This window comes from Prenolepis imparis, unplaced genomic scaffold (genome assembly GCF_030444845.1).
Source record: "Prenolepis imparis isolate NDT839.2.m4 unplaced genomic scaffold, iyPreImpa1.0 SCAF_12, whole genome shotgun sequence".
NCBI classification, from domain to species: Eukaryota; Metazoa; Arthropoda; class Insecta; order Hymenoptera; family Formicidae; genus Prenolepis; species Prenolepis imparis.
Genome location: NW_028141170.1, coordinates 14,729,880 through 14,748,044, shown reverse-complemented (window position 1 = coordinate 14,748,044; position 18,165 = coordinate 14,729,880). Strand labels below are relative to the sequence as shown.

Below are 18,165 nucleotides of genomic sequence, written 5' to 3'. Positions count from 1 at the left end.
TTGCTCCCCTCTTGATTTTTAATTCTACATCTCTCTTGTTCTAACTGGAGTATCACGTCTCAGCTAGCTCATCATTTTTCTCGAGATCGTAAGTTTTGCTATGCACTATACTTATCGGACAGGGAAAAATAATTAAACATAGATTCACAGTAAAAAATACTTTATTTGTTACAAGCATCGTGAAGAATATCATTTACAGCACAAGTTATCAATTTGCAATCAATAAGTGATTCGTTGTCAAACATATGACTTTCACGTATCACCTTTGCGACATTGCTCGCATAGAAGATATTATCACGTAAAACATTTACAAATTGTTTAAACTTTTCAGTAACAATATGCGTATTTTCACACAGCCAGAAATACATATGATCAACACATTTTTCAAAATCGAATAAATGTAATAAAGTTGATGGTTTCATGTACAAAGTATTATCAGATAATGTAATCTTTATAATTTTTGAAGTATGCATATTAACCACTTCGAGTGTCAGATCTCGAATCCATAGTGGAGTTTCAGTTAACCGCTCAATGTCTGCTCGTTTCTGCATTAGCAATTTTCATGTTTCAATAGACAATACTATTTGATTGCCTCGATTATCTCCGAGAGCTAATTCCACGTAAGATATATTTCCAACGCTGATTCCAATTTCCAAATATTTGTACGATGTTGATGTTAGGGCATATCTTCTTCCAAGAATACGAACCGCACTATGAGCGCTATAAATTTGAGATTATTTATAAATCATTATTTAACAAAAAAAAGTATTAAAACTTACATGTCACATTTCTTCTTGCACAAAACATCGCTCTCCTGAATTCTTGGAACGTAATAATTCATGCTGCTTAAAAGAACCTTTCACTCAAGTAATCAACGCAATACTAAATAATTATTATTACAATTTTACATTGTTGCATTGCAACTGCAATTATTGCTGACGCGATAATATTTTCAACCAATCAAAGCGCCGATGCACGGCTGCTGTCATCCCCAGGTATTCAAAACCTACGTGACAAAATCAGCTGATTAGCAAAATGTATCAAAGCGCCAATGTACAGCTGCTATGATATCATCCTCAATGAAATCATCGTAAAAATGCAACATATCTAAAATTTCAAGCTCCGCTGTACGGCTGCTATGACATCTCCTCAGATGAACTATTAGACATAAAAAATGCAACATATTCACAATTTCAAGCGCCGATGTACGGCTGCTATGACATCACCCCCCAGGTGTTCAAAACGTACGCGACAAAATCATAATTATCCGATTTGCAAAATCACAATTTTCAAGCGCCAACGTACGCCTGCTATGATATCATTCTCAATGAAATATTAGACGCAAAAATGTATCAATTTCAAAGCCGATGAGCTGCACGTGACAAAATTGCAAAGTTCAACTTTTTCAAGTGTCAGTGATCAAATAAAAAGGATAGTAAAGAGGCATACTATGTCAGTATCTTTGTCAGAGGTTCAAGAAGTGCATCTCGAGTAAAGAAATATGGCACAATTGGAAGCAAGTTTGTTGGAGCAATCCGCAAGGGTGAAATCGGTGGAAGAATTCATTCCGTGGGAGCAGCGATGTGATGAATACATCGAATCATTGCAAGAACAAAGCCGAATCAAACGTCCACGATTAGCGATTGGAGTTCGGCAATCACTTGTCGCCCAAATTGCTCGTCTCGAAGGGTTGAAAAATTCGGTACGCAGACGTTTCATACACGCAGGTGCCGGATACAGTACGCAAGAAAACAGATTATTTTGGCGAGAGATTGATACAGCGTTCGAGAGCCGCATCTTGACTGGTGCAGTAATAAACTGTAATCACATCGAACCTCGTCAATTTCTCGAGGATGCCAAAGACATTGTGATCGGACATATGCAAAAAGTGTTGCAAAAACATTTTAATGTAAAAGTGAACACTGTGTTTAATGGCAAGTTTGTGTCGGGTGATAAGCGTGCCAATAAAACTATCAATACGAAAAACTGTGAAATCTTTCGCACGTCCGATTTACGCGATTTGTACGAGCGCCGCATTATCGATCCCACGCTAGCATCGCTAGAAGAATTTCAAGAATGCGATAGTGGTTGGGCATTGTCGCGAATGAACAATTTGACTATAAATGTAAACAAATACAATGCAATGCGTGCGGGATGCCGCATTAAATTACCGCGAGAAATAATGATGAAAAGAGCAGTGGTGAATGTGCAATCAAAAGACAATGCATGTTTTGCGTGGGCGGTGGTCGCTGCTTTGTACCCCACAGAAAGAAATGTGGAACGGGAATCATCATATCCTCCATTATACGACAGTGTTGAATCTCCAAGACATTGAGTTTCCAGTGACTGTCAATCAAATCAAAAAGTTTGAACTTGCTAACAACATCACCATCAACGTTTACTGTATCGAGAACGGTATCATCCCGATGTGTCTCTCGGAGCAAAAGAAAGACCGACACGTCAACTTGTTGTACGTGGAAGATGGCAACAGCGTTGGACATTTCACATGCATCAAGAATCTCTCCCGGCTTGTCAGCTCGCAATTGAGCAAAGACAAATGTAGAAAATATATCTGCGATCGGTATATATATTTATTGCAAATTATATAAATAAATGTGCAATTGTTTATAATTGTAATTTTTAGATGCTTGCATTATTTCGGATCGGATGAGAAGTTGCAGTCACATACGGTAGACTGCGGAGAGTTGAATGACTGCGCTATCCGGTTACCAAGCAATAAGGACAAGTGGCTATCGTTCAACAACTACACCAGGAAAGAGCGGCTTCCATTTGTGGTGTACGCCGACTTGGAATGCGTTTTGGCAAAGACGGAAGAAGAAAAAAACTTTCAACATCATCAAGTATTTAGTATCGGATACTATGTACACTGCTCGTACAACAATTCGTTATCCGCGTACAATTCTCGTCGCAGCACCGATTGCGTTTCATGGTTCGCCAAACAACTCAAAAATTTGGCGCAACGCGTAAAGACTATTTTAACCACAAATGTTCCTATGGTAAATTTAACATCTGACGAGTGGGAAAAGTTTCACAGCGCAACGCATTGTCACATTTGCGAAATATCGTTTGCGCAAGATGATACACGCGTACGCGATCATTGCCATCTGACCGGACGATACAGAGCTCCCGCGCACTCAAATTGCAATCTAAATTATAAAGAATATTTTTGTATTCCGATAGTTTTTCACAATTTATCAGGTTATGACGCACATTTCATTATCGAGGATATAGCTACAGCGTTTGAAGGGAGCATTGAATTACTTCCGATAACTAAAGAAAAATACATATCATTCACAAAAACTGTCAATAGTACCAACGACGACAAAGATTGGAAAGCTTGCATAAAATTACGATTCATCGATTCATATAAATTACTCGCGACAAGTCTCGATAAATTGGCATCTTTTTTGAATAAAGAAAAACTCAAAATTTTACATTCGGAATTTAAAAATTTACCGACCGAAAATTTCAATCTATTAACACGGAAGGGTGTCTTTCCGTATGAATATATAGACTGTGTCGACAAGTTGCAAGATACGTGTTTACCGCCGCGCGAATCATTTTACAGTTCCTTGACCGGTGACACAGTATCAAAGAGCGATTACGCGCACGCCGAGAACGTCTGGAACCGATTCTCCCTTCGAACGCTAGGCGAATATAGCGATCTGTATTTAAAAATTGATGTCTTGTTATTAGCAGATATTTTTGAAAATTTTCGCGATAGTTGTATCAAAAGCTATGGACTCGACCGCGTATTATTATACTCTTCCCGGGTATACATGGGACGCCATGTTAAAACATACAAATATTACGTTCGAATTGCTTACCGATATTGACATGGTTATGTTTATCGAACGTGGTATACGCGGCGGTCTAAGTCAATGTTCCAACAGATATGCTCATGCTAATAACAAGTACATGCAGTCGTACGATCCATCGAAACCATCATCATATCTCATGTATTTTGATGTAAATAATTTATACGGATGGGCAATGTGCCAACCATTGCCATATGCCGATTTTCGATGGGTCGACGATGTATCTAATTTCAATATCTCGTCAATAGCGCTCGATTCACAGGCTATATCCTCGAAGTAGATTAGAGTATCCACAACATCTTCACGACAAGCACACTGACCTACCGTTTTGCCCGACACGTGACAAACCGCCCGGCAAGCGGGAAGATAAGCTTCTCGCAACGCTATATGATAAGAAGCGTTATGTCATACACTACCGCAACTTGCAACAATGTATGCGACACGGCCTTCGCGTTACAAAAATACATCGCGTATTACAATTCACTCAATCTCCATGGCTCCGAAATTATATCGAACTTAATACAAAATTTCGAACACACGCGAAAAATGATTTTGAAAAAAATTTATACAAATTAATGAATAATGCGGTATTTGGCAAGACGATGGAAAATGTGCGTAATCGTGTCGATGTAAAACTCATCACACATTGGGATGGACGATACGGTGCAGAGGCAATGATTGCGAAACCAAATTTTCACAGTAGAAGCATCTTTTCTGAAAATCTAATCGCTGTCGAATTACGCAAACTCGAGGTAAAATTTAATAAACCAATCTATGTTGGCATGTGCATACTCCACATCTCCAAAACATGTTTATACGAATTTCATCACGAGTACATGTCACCGCTGTATCGTGACAGATGCCGGGTAATGTACACCGACACAAACAGCCTAATATAGCACATTGAATGCGAAGATGTATATGAGAATATGAAGCGCGACGTGAGCAAATTTGATACGAGCGATTACGCTGTGGACAATGCGTACGGTATACCGCTCGTGAATAAAAAGGTACCCGGTCTAATGAAAGATGAAAACAACGGCGCGATAATGACCGAATTTGTAGGGCTTAGAGCAAAAATGTATGCCTTGCGAGTGGATGGCAAGAATATATATTATATATTTATATTATATTTATATTCATTGTATATTAATTTTATATTTATTATATATTTATTGTATATTTCAAACAATTTTTACAATACATTATTTTTATGTATCCAAGAGTTGTGTGATTTATCCAGTCCCAACCATTTCACATAAACATCATCGCCTTTCTTCCGCAAAACCTTTTCCACGAGATATACATCGGGATTTGCAACATTATGTAACTCGTACTCGTAGAATCCTCCGGCGACGGAATTTCCGCGCGAATCTTCGAGTAGATATGTTACGGGATTAGTTTTCTGCACTTTGATAATTTTAAATATTTCGGTAGTCCAATTTGACGTAAAACCTTTTTCGAAGATGGTCTTGAATTTACTCACGCGTACCTGACAGCCTACTTTGAATCTTGCCGAAGCAGCAATTTTTACGTTACTGTATACCGTAATTAAAAGTTTTTCGGCGATCGCAGGCGTAACATCGATGGGTTTCATATCGATAGTGCGATGTTTTCGCGCATTGGACTCTGCAACGAGTCGGGACAGCGCTTCGATCCACTTGTAATTGCCATTAAGTGTAAACATTTTCTACATATTGTTCTTTAAAGTACGATTAAATCGTTCCACGACCGAGGCTTTCATAACAGAATACGTCGAGTAATGATTGATGTTGTGTTTTTTTATGAGTTTCTGCACATTCGCATTGTAAAATTCTTTTCCTCTATCGGTTTGAAAATTTTTCGGGCATCTTCCATTGTCTCGAATTATCTTTGCAATCGTTTCGGACATTTCGTTTCCACTCTTACACTTGAGCGGCACGGCCCATGCATACTTGCTCAACACATCAATAACGGTGAGTATGTAATTGTATCCTTTGTTGACTCTTGCATAAGGACGCATCTCGACCACGTCAGCTTGCCACAGGTCGTCGTATCCACGTACTATGACGCGTCTACGCGGAAAATTTCTTCTCGCTGGGGCGTGCAATTCCTCCACGAGTAGCTGCTTTTCAGAGGTGTTTGATCGAGGCATATTTGTAATAATGTGATGTAATTTCACGTACAGTTCTTTATGTATCTTTTGATGTAGTCTGCGTTACAACTATTTTATCCAGCGTTAATAATAGCGCCTGCATATTCCTTTCAAGCCTGATTATTTTTTTCTCAATTTTTTTCTGTTGATCTCTCAAAAGCTTGACACTCGCTTCGACATATCGTTTGTTGGCTGCATCATTATCATCTTTCGGTTGCGCTACACGTCGTATCTTGCGCGACCTTGCGTCATAGCCGGAGGCTGTTAGACACAGAGTGTTATCGCGCACGTAATTTCTTAGTAATCCATTCCATTGATAATATGAATTATTATTCGACTTTCCAAGTGATAATCCAAATTTATTAATCGACATTTCGATACCACTAATATTGGCAGACTGACTCGTATCGTGGATGTATAGCATATTTTATAATAATACCAGCTTCGTAAAGTTCCTCGATAATCGATAATATTTCATTGCCGTGGGCGTTGTTGCCGGCTTGACGTGAAGCTTCGAGCAATCGCAGACGATCTACCAACTCGTTGGGATCATTCCAATGCACGTAATCAATTTTATTATTGTTTAAGATCATAGCACGCGGTATACCTTTTCCAGATTTTTTATCACAGAATAATGGTGCGATTATATATTTATATTTGTGTCCCTTGTTACCTAATACTGGCTGATTCACATTACCATTTCGTCTGTGCGCATTTGTTCTTATTAACATACTTTTGTAGTTCTGCAAGTCATTCGCAGTATATATTTCATCGTCGGGAATTCTCTTGAAAACCAACTCGTAAAGACCTGCTGTTCCAACGTATTTTGATCCATCGATAATTATATTATCATTTTTATCCACATCGAAATTTTTATTACCGAGCGTCATTCCTTTGTCGAGAAATTTAACACCGTATACGTAATCCATCTTGGAATTTTTATCTTGACTCAATATAGCTGCCACATATTTTTGAGCAAGTAGACCCAGGTGATTTCGCAATGAATTTTGACCATCAGATGTTTGTAATGAATGTTGAATTGATGTCACAAGCGATTCAGGTGAAGTCTCGAAAATTTCCTCAATAGACGTCTTATCATGCAATAATTGCCTTGGTTGTACATCTTGTATCGGAGTAGAAGTAGTTGCATCCAAAAATTGTTGAATTTGCCTGCTTTTTATTCGCTTTGGAGTAGAAGTTATACCGCTCAATGATATATTTGATCGCTTTGTTTTAAACTCTTTTTTCTCTCCGAGCATACTCGATGGTTCAATCTTTTCTTCACCAGACTCAACACCGACTGTATTTTCAACAAGCTGTTTCAGAGATTCAGAGATTGGTTTAAAATGCCTCTCCAATGCATCGTCCTCTTCCATTTTACCAGTTTTCAAGAAACGATAATTTTTACGGATTGAATCGCTCGTTTTCGCAATCTCTCTCACAATCTTTTCACGATCGTTGTTCTTCATGTTGCAATTTAGACGTTGCTCGATCAATGCGTCGAAAGCGACTAATTGCTTTGCGGTATTGCAAATTCAATAAATCTTTTTCTGTATCGTCCATTAGTCAGCGGACTGTCCTTGTCAATCGCCGCGAATCAATATTTATGTTGCCAACATTTCTGACAAAAAGCGCGAAAATTATCGTAAGATATATCTGTATTTACGTGATCGTTGTACACATGTTTCAAGTTTGTCCCATCTTGTTTAAATAAAATTTATAAGTTTGCATTGTCACGTATAAGATGCTTGGGTATCTTGACATACGTTTGACAAAGATAGAAACAGTCGACGCTCGAGTGTCGTCCCATTGCAAAGTACTCTCTTATCGTATCTTGCTTGTCGCACGCCACGTCATCAAAGATAAAAATGGAATTCGGAAGCGCCTCACTCAGTGGAATGACATCGATATTATTAGAGAATGTAAAATAACCAATTTCTTCTATCGGTGATAGCAAATTTTCCAAATATTGATATTTCGGTTGTTGAAGCAATTTCGAGTATACGTACATGTTCTCGAAGCAAACGCCGTGCGGGCTTTCTATCAAACTAATCAACGCGTTAGTTTTACTACAATTTGAAGGACCGCAGATGATACCGCATATAGTATTTGGTAGCATGTTTCCATGTCTGCGTATTTCTTTATCCGACATCAACCGTGTTTTATCGTCGAAATTTGCAACTTTGATTATCGTCGCTTGCCGAACGAACCGCATGTTTGCTCTCGAATCAAACGAACGAATCATGACGGGTCTATTTATAGCGATGCATCGGGTGAAAACAGCTCAGTATTGAAAATGTTGCTCTATCTGTCGGTTAAGACTGATATTCTCGAGCTTACTGCCGAACAATTGAAGTTTATTCCCAAGATTGTTTTACTGCAAAACTTTGGCGATTACGTGGAACTATTGTGGGACAAGCTTTCCGAATATATAAAAGCTGATTCGGAGGTTCAACAATATCGTCGATGCATGCGACATTATAATTTGCCGTGGCAACGAACACATATCGACTGTCCAGCGCCGTTGATAAAAAATTGTGGCAAATGTCGGCGAGAATTGTAAAGGGTAGTGGTCTGTTTAATCGTGCTATAAACGCACTTCCTTTCGAATTACATATTCCCGGTTATCAGTTTTGCGGTCCGGGGACTCATTTGGAAAAGCGATTGGCTAGAGGTGATCGAGGTATTAATCCATTGGATGCCGCGTGTCGCGAGCACGACATTGCGTTTTCTCGAAGCAACGCCCTCAGAGAACGACACGTTGCTGTTAATATACTCGCTGCGAAAGCGCGAAAACGTATTACTGCGAGAGATTCGACTCTTGGTGAAAGAGCAGCCGCTACGACTGTTTGGGCAGCTATGAAAGCAAAGACAAAATTCGGTATGGGGATAAAGGTGCAAAAATCTTCGAAAAAGAAGAAACGAATACTGCCTGTGGCGAAGCGTGGTGGTATCTTGCCAATTTTACCATTGTTGGGAGTTCTCGGTTCGTTGGCTGGTGGAGCAGCGGGAGTTGCAAAGGCTGTGAATGATAGCAAGGCTGTGCAACGTCAGCTTGAAGAAATGCAACGTCATAATCGCGCTATGGAAGGTCGTGGAGTTTATCTCGCTCCATATAAGCGTGGACAGGGATTCTCAACTAAGAAAAAAAACGTCAAAAAAAACGCTAAAAATGCCTGTGGGTGTAACAACTAATGTACAATTGCATCAACTGGCAAGACGTATGCGTATACCATTCTTTAGAGGTGTTTACATGCGCAATAATTTACCGATAAGCGGTATACGACAAAATGAAAGCGGTATTGTAAATTTGGATGACGTTGATGGTTCTGGTACCCATTGGGTGGCATATGTAAAGAGAGGAAATCGAGCAATATATTTCGATAGTTTTGGTAATCTTCAACCACCCAAAGAATTGGTGCAATATTTAAATGTTACGAAAATAGAATACAATCACACATCCTATCAAAATTATAATCAGAATAATTGTGGACAATTGTGTTTATGATTTCTTCAAACGACTGATATAAAGCCTGTCAATCCATCATCACGATTCAGTTTGACAACATGTCGCTAACACTAACGTTAACTGGCAAAAGTAGTGTTCTCGCTGTAAGCTACTTTCTAACTATAGATTTATCGAATAGTGATTACGACCTCGGTTTAACAGACTTTGAAACTTATCATACGATACCGAATGTGAATTCTAAGAATAATAAATTTTACTTTGATAACGATGACAAGGAAATTACGATACCCGAGGGATCATACGAATTACAAGCTATAGATGAGTATCTGAGACGTGCAATTTCACAATATCCTTCCAATAAAAAGCAGAATGAAGATGCAATAGTGCTTCGCGCCAATCATAATACTCTAAAGAGCGAAATCAAATGCATCTATAGAATAAACTTTAATAAACCATACAATATAGGATCGCTATTGAGATTCTCGTCGATTCGTATATTGCAACCTCAAAAATGGCATGATTCGGATTTACCTACAAATATTATTAGTGTGAATATTATTCGTATAGAATGTAGCGTCACCACTGGTGCGTACAGTAATGACAAGCGCGTACACACGATACATGAATTTTCACCGAGCGTGCCACCAGGATATAAGATATCGGAAACGCCTGCACAGATCATTTATCTCCCGATCGTCGTACGGAGCATTACTGATTTAACGATACGTATTGTTGATCAAGAAGGACGATTGCTGGATTTTCGAGGAGAGGAAACTACTGTAAGATTGCACGTACGGCGTCGACAAAATTAGTGTGTGATGCTTGTGCTAAATGATACGGAGTACGTGAGAGACAATAATTTTACGAGGGACATTACGAGGGACAATACTTTTGCGAGAGCAGCTGCGGCGGCGGCGGCAGTGAGCCAGTGGGATTTATCGTATGAAAAGATGATTGACATTTTGAATATTGGTGGTGAGCCAGTCTTTGATAATCGTATCGTCAAGGTTGAGACACATTCGTACAATCCATACGCCAACACATCGCTTGGACATAGCGACGAGATACGGATACCTATACACCACCAGGATTTGTACACGTTACCGTGCGAAAGCTTTCTGTATGTTGAGGGAAAGTTGACGATATCTAAAATAGATGCAAATGAAACGCTGGTATTGGCAAATAACTGCGTTGCGTTCATGTTTGATGAAATTCGATATGAACTCGATGGTGTGGAGATTGATCGCAACAGAAACATTGGAATAACTTCTACGTTGAAAAATTATGTCTCTTTAACTACCGAGAGAAGTAAAATCTTGAAGAATGCCGGGTGGGATATGACGCATAATGGATCATGTGGTGATAGTTGCATGTTTAACTTTTGCGTACCACTCAACATGCTGTTGGGATTTTGCGAAGATTACAAGCAAGTTGTGATTAACGCTCGCCATGAATTAATTTTGATACGTTCGCGTAACGACACCAATTGTCTGTATGGACGTGCGGAAGCTGATATTGAATTGATTAAGATACAATGGCGTATGCCGCATGTAATATTGAACGAAATCAATAAACTCTTCTTGTTACGAGCATTGGAAAGCGGGCGATTCTTAAACATGAGTTTTCGCTCTTGGGATCTGTACGAATTTCCGCTGTTACATAGTACGACCAAGCATTCGTGGACTGTGAAAATCGTTTCTCATCTGGAAAAGGCGCGATATGTGATCTTTGCACTGCAGACTGATAAAAAAAATGTTATAACAAAAGATAATACTATATTCGATCATTTTAAATTAGCCAACGCTATATCTAAACTCGGAATCTTATCCCTACGATGATTTAAATTTAGATTTCGATAAAAACAGATGGTTGATTCTGTATGATATGTTCGTTTTCGCAAATCTTATTACGGGTGTGATATTGAGAATGTGTTAACTATCGCAAAATTTCTACATTGCGGTCCTCTCGCAGTTATTGATTGTCGCGACAAAATGAATCTGTCAAAAATTCTACCATGGACGTGAGAATAGAATTTGAATGTAAGGAAGATGTACCGGCAAATACTACCGCCTATTGTCTCATTTTGCACGATCGTGTTGTCGAATATTGTCCGTTGACCAACATAGTTAGTAAAATTACTTAATCTGCAATTATCCTTCGATATAAAAGACTAGCGTTTCGGACCGCGCTTCGCGCGGTCCTCAAAGCTTTTATAATTCGGACCGCGCTTCGCGCGGTTCTCATAAAGCCTTTATAAAACCTGATTTAACACAAAAGATTAATTGTTCTGTCTGTATTACCGCGAACTACTTCCATATTTTTGGACCGATTTTCACGAAATTTATATCAAATGTTGCAAATTTTTCGAAGATGACTACTATTATTTTTTTTTCACTCTCTGATATTGTATTTTGCGTCTTGTTTTGCATAAACTTAAATATTTATAATTAAAATTTTATTTGCTTATATTAATTTTTTTTGTTATTTTAATTTCCACACAATTTAATATGTTTTAAATCTGAAAACATTAGTTTAGTAAATATATATACATACAAATTTTAATTTATTTTATTATTTAATTATTATACCCATTTTTTTTTCCTTACTCAAATATTTTTTGATTACGTCTAATGTACCCACCGCTAACCCGCTATTATTAGCTCTCATACAATTTCATAATTATTCAATTTACAAAATTTCTCTGTATATTACATTTTTTGTAAAACATTTTTCACTTCCTTCAATTAGATGTCCTTGATTGCTAAATTCATCAATCTTAATTTTTACACTTTCCCTTTTGGTTGCTCTAGAAAATGCCACATAAAGTTGACCATGAGCAAATACAGGATGTGGCAAATAAATCCCAATTTTTTCTAAACTCTGTCCTTGTGATTTATTTATTGTCATAGCAAATGATACTCGAATAGGAAACTGTCTTCGTTTAAATTTAAATGGCAATTCCAAATCACTTGTAATTAAATCTATCCTTGGAATGATGACAATCTGTCCTCGAGCAGGACCAGTTAGAACCTCCGCATAAATTAGATTATTTTTCAAATTAGTTACAATAAATCTTGTTCCATTACAAAGTCCTTTCTTAGTATTTAAATTTCTTAATAGGATTATTATAGCACTGACTTTTATTTTAAGTCGATGAACTGGCATTCCAGAAGGTGTCAGAGAGTTCAAAAACTCAGTTGGAAAATTTAATTGCTCCTGTGGATCATCACTTACAATAAAGTCAATTGAGTGATATTCCTTTTCCTCTCCTTCCATTTGACAAAGGATTGTGTCATTAATTTTAAAAGTATCCTCATTTTTAGGACAAAGTATCGCTCGATCTGGATTTTCTCTAATCCGTTCCATGGTGATTCTATCACCAAAAATTTCATTAATAAGAGATTCTTTTGATATAAAATCTTTGGGGATTTCAATTGTATCGAGATGTAGTCCATCCGTATTTGATAATTTACCATCTCCGAGTTGCATTAGCCAATTTGAAAATTCTTTTTCTTCCGCAGTTCTCATATTTTGTTTTAATTTAACTTGAGTTACGTTCCTCCATATAGGATTGTATTTTACAATCGATTCAATTATAGCTGCTTTTTGTGCATGAGGCACTACTGGGAGATTTTGTCTGAAATCTCCTGCAAATAAAATTACTTTTCCTCCAAATGGTCGAGGATTCTTCATCAAATCCTTTAAAAGTTTATCAACTGCTGTTAAAGCATGTCCAACAGTCATGCTCACTTCATCCCATATGATTAATTTGGCATTAATCAATTCTCGTGCACCTTGAGAATTTCCTCTAATATTTGATTTAGCTCCATCATCAATTGGAATTGAAAGCTTAAACAGAGAGTGATAAGTTCTTCCTCCTTTCAGAAGTGTGGCTGCAATTCCAGTTGAAGCACATGGAAGAATTATTTCGTTTCTTCCTCGAATAACACTTAAAAATGTGTTAAATAGGTATGTTTTACCACTTCCTGCAAACCCGTCAATAAAAAATAACCTCTGAGTTTCATTTTCATTTTCAATTGCTCGCATGACTATATCGTACACGTGCTTTTGCTCAGCATTTAGTGTCGATAATAAATAATCACCACGTATTCTTTCTTCATCCACATTATACTCTGTTACGTAAATATTTATTGGAGTTGGATTTGGCAATTGGAAGTTCTCACAGCTACTTCCATTATTTATCAGAATTCCTTGTATATGGTTTAAAGCCATATTTTCAGGATTTACAACATTGTTATGTACAAAGTCCTCAATCATGAAATCTTTATATTTATTCCAAATAGTTGGTACATCTGTTGGAGTTCCAAAGATGCAAATGTAAGCAAATAATTCTCGAAGTTGTGCAGGCATATTCGATTCTGTTGCTTCTTCCAGCGTTTTTCCCCAAAGATTATCATTTTCTACCAAATTTTTTGCAATTGCTGCATCTTTAAATATATTATAAAGAACTCCATTTACAGTTCTCAAATCTTCAAAACATTTAACTCCAGTCACATGTAGTAGAAGAAGACGGAGATAAAATCTCTCAATATCTTTTATGCTTACTGTATAGAGTCTTGAAATTATTTTTTCACCACCTTTTTTGCGTGGCTTCCACTTAGTTTCTTTTTTATCATATACATAATGATAAGGAATATCTGTGTAAATAAAATTCACTGCATTTTCATCAGATTGATTTAATTTGAACCATGCAGTCAGCGTAGTATCTCGAGTGAGCTCTCTCTGAGCAGCTTGCTCTTCATTTCCTGCTCGAAAATAAACCATTTGACGATTAGGCAAATGAACTGCCAATCTGATTACTGTATGAGACCTCATAAACAGATCGTATCCGTTCAGTCTCCACATTGCTTCTGGAGCACTAATATATCTTGCATCCAGGAATGATTTAATTTCATCTATTTTAATTAGCCTTATGCCATCTCGTGCTTGCACTTCAATCGCAGCACAGTCAAATCCTTTTGAATATATTTATATAAGTATTTTACGCTCTTCACCGATGAACATATTTCCAAATTGATATGTCGATCATATTTCATGATTAAATATGGTGAATATGGCACCACCCATCGATTATCAACTTCTTTGCCTCTAACGATGTATTTTTTACCAAAATTCCTTCGTTGATACATAGGATATCCATTCACATTAGCATTAGTTTCTTCACGAAACTCTTTTGGAAAACCTTTTGAACATTTTCCATCGTCTCTAGTGCAAGGATATCTGTGGGAGGAATCTCCACAAGGACCATGAATCATGTGCTTCAAAATTTTTAAATTAAGTTCTGAATATCTTTCTTCATCAGGGATTTCAGCCCATATCATCATGTCAATAACTTCTTGAAGTCGGGGCTTATCTTCATCACTCAACATTGCAAGTAAATGCAAATGTGGAAGTCCTCTTTTTTGAAATTCAATCACACCTGCATAAGCAATTAGATTTCCAAAAATTTTATTATGAATTAGATCATTTAAAATCTCTTTGACATTCAAGTTAAATGTTTTAGCGACCAAATCTGGTCGAAATTCTATTAAACATCCATCAAGATTATCCTTAATTTCTGGGCATTGAGGATTGCAAGTCATTGTAAGAAAAATATCTGGTTTACCAAACTTTCTTACCAAAGACATAGCATCTTGGTACCTTTCTTGCATGTTTCTTGGACTGCCCATAAATGAAGATGGTAATATCACAGGTATACCAGCTGTAATTCCTTCATTTTGTGCTCGATTATCTAGGTGATCCATTAATCCCGAATAAAGTTCTGCTCTTAATTGAGGTTGATTTAATTTAATATAATTAAGCCTATTTGCTTCAGTTTTCATATAGGCATCAAGTATAAATTGACATCTCAATTTGCCTGCCTTTTTAAATTGACTAAATTCTAATCTTGGTGCTAACAGGTGAGCATAATAATCCATTTGAGTTACTTTGAATCCTGGATATTTAGGATTATATGATTTAAGTTCTGAATGCCATCCATTGTTACCATATGGATATAACAAAGGATAACACATTGGGTCACACCTTTTGTCTAGAATTGATATTTGTTGAACATCGTTCGAATTTTTATTATAAATCCGAACGTCTCTTTCAAATGGAGGCTCACCATCTACATTCTTAAAGACCACAGCTATTTCATTTGCTTGTGGAGCATTGTATCTTCTTTGATCTTGTTGAGGATTTTTTCTAAAGGACAACATTAAATTTATGGTTTTATTTCCTATCGGATTAAGATCTTGATCAACTTGACGCATCATCTTGAATGTTTTTGCAAATTCATTGCATTGAACCATAAAACTTGACAACTCTTTCATTATTTCTGAATCACACTCCTTATTAGCTTTGTTATTCATTCTATGATTTACAGCTTCTTCTGTATCTAAAAAGTAAAGCTGTGCAAATCGCGGAGCTTGCCCATCCGCTGGGCGCATTGCTGTTGAAGTTAAATGATGATATTGCCCATGAATCTTTAAGCAATAAGGAGCATTGTTCACAACATCCAATGGATTTCTATTTCCCGGCGCACCCATTGAAGCCATAGCTAAAGCGCTGTTATATGAACGAATATTATTCATAAAATTTTTTGATTTATAATCATTTCCATTATATAATTTTTTAAGAAAATCAGGACAATTTATTGGCTTTAATTGAAGCTTGCCTTTTTGACAACAATATGTAAATTTTCCATCTTTAGATTTTTCACATGCAAAGTTTAACGATTTGCAAAATTGGCATTCTACATTCATTTGGCCAAGTGTATAAACTGGCACATTTATTTCATGGTCCTTGGCAATTAGCGCAATGTAATGATTTAATTGTTTAGCTTTTTGTCTTCCTTGAGCATGTCTCTGGGCATCAGCTTCAAGTCGTTGAGACCTTGCGTCATCATTTTCGTCGGCCCTCTGCTGAGCATGTCTCTGGGCATCAGCTTCGAGTCGTTGAGACTTTGCGTCATCATTTTCGTGGGTCCTTTGCTGAGCATGTCTCTGAGTATCAGCTTCGAGTCGTTGAGACCTTGCGTTATCATTTTCATTGATCCTCTCCTGAGAATTTCTTTGAACATTAGCTTCAAGTCGTTGAAACCTTTCCTCAAAACTCTCAATTATTCGTATTTGTCGTAAGCGCTTGCTTTCGCGACTTACTTTATACAAATTTCCGCCTTTTCTCTTTTGAGGCATACTTGTCTACGTCGTACCGTATACGACGTATACGTAGGTACATTATACGAATTGTTAAATAACAATAGAGTATTTTTTAAATATATATAATAGTAATTTTTGAATATATATGTTCTCAAATATATGTTATTGCCTAATTTTATATAAAAAAATTATATCTATATATATATATATATATATATAAGTGCCGTAATAATTATATTTATATTATTCTATATATATAAGTATTATTTGTCTTTCTGTATGACCAAGAATTATTTATTCATTAGTTCATCGATTTTCTTGATGAATCTTTTCTTTTTCGTGCTTATTATGTTTTATATTAATTCTTTATATAGGCACACAGCAGCTTTTTTTTATAGGCGCACCGCAGCCTTTTTTTATATGCGCACAACAACCTTTTTTTATAAACGCACAGCAGCCTTTTTTTATAGGCACACAGCAGCCTCTTTTTATATGCACACAACAGCTTTTTTTTATAAACACACAGCAGCCATTTTTATAGGCGCACAGCAGCCTCTTTTTATAGGCGCACAGCAGCCTCTTTTTATAGGCGCACAGCAGCCTTTTTTTATAGGCGCACAGCAGCCTCTTTTTATAAGCGCACTGCAGCCTTTTATTATAGGCGCACAGCAGCCTTTTTTATAGGCGCACAGCAGCCTTTTTTTACAGGCGCACAGCAGCCTTTTTTTACAGGCGCACAGCAGCCTTTTTTATAGGCGTACAGCAGCCTTTTTTTACAGGCGCACAGCAGCCTTTTTATATAATTCTATATATTTTTCTATCTATCTATATCTATTTTATATAATTTTATAATATAGATTTTTATATAATTTATATAAATTTTTTTTATATAATTTTTATATAATTGAATTTTTAATATCTTAGAAATCTTTTTTTCATATAAGAAAAATATAATAAAAGTGTAATTATTAAATAATATTAATTACAAATATTTAAACACAATTATTACAAATTTCTATATATATAATTATGTAAAATATCTACCGTTTCTCCCTTCACTCTCCCTCTTCAACGTTATAACTTCGTCTATTACTATTTCCTTTCTCGTAAAATTTTACACCTTCGACTCCTTCTTTGTTGTGCGGATTTTATTTATTATAACATTTTCTATTTTATTTGACCTATCCATTATGACATTTAACGTAATTTAATTTGAAACCAGCAATTTATTATAGATAAATTTATTAAATGACTCACGTTAAAAAATCGAAACTCATCCTTAAGGGGTGATTTTTACAAAATTACACCAAGAAGTAATTTTTGAAAAATTTGTGTATGTGTTTTTGTATATGTGTGCAATTCGTGTAAATAAACCTTTAATTTGTATGCCTTGACTATAGTAACATTTATCTTCAATATTATTATTTTATGCGTACCACATTTCTTTCAACTGTTCTTTGTAGTAGTACTCTGCGTTGATACCACTGCTATTGTATAAATCGGCTTCTAATTAATCAAGATGTCTAAAGAGATAAGTACTCTGCGTTGATACCACTGCTT

At 36.5% G+C, this 18,165-nt stretch overlaps 1 pseudogene; it reads left to right on the top strand.

The window, feature by feature from the left end:
- Nucleotides 1–8,269: 8,269 nt before the first annotated feature.
- LOC145943417 (uncharacterized) overlaps nt 8,270–18,165 on the top strand; it is a 12,262-nt pseudogene continuing 2,366 nt past the window's right edge.